The sequence below is a fragment of the Panthera uncia genome, assembly GCF_023721935.1.
Source record: "Panthera uncia isolate 11264 chromosome B3 unlocalized genomic scaffold, Puncia_PCG_1.0 HiC_scaffold_1, whole genome shotgun sequence".
Taxonomy (NCBI): domain Eukaryota; kingdom Metazoa; phylum Chordata; class Mammalia; order Carnivora; family Felidae; genus Panthera; species Panthera uncia.
This window is the reverse complement of record NW_026057582.1, coordinates 7,553,783-7,554,072: the sequence shown is the minus strand read 5'-3', so window position 1 is coordinate 7,554,072 and position 290 is coordinate 7,553,783.

The following is a 290-nucleotide window of genomic DNA, read 5'->3' as shown; positions in this document are numbered from 1 at the left end:
CCAAATGTAACCGGGTGTCCTGTTCCTGATCGCTAAACCCCTTGCCCCAAAACGCAAGTGCTGCTGATTTTTAAATAATAAGGGACGGCTCAGGAAAGCACATCGCCAACACGCTCCGCGGAAGCAGCGTCTCCAGTGCCCTCACGAACGGTGATTAGGGAATTGGGAAGGCGCACGACAGAATGCAAAAGACAAATGGCTTTCATCTGCTTCCAAGAAGGCATGGTTCCGTGGCTTGGGTTACTGGAAATCCTGACGCCCCTTCATGAGGAGAGAGCTGGGGTAGCGAA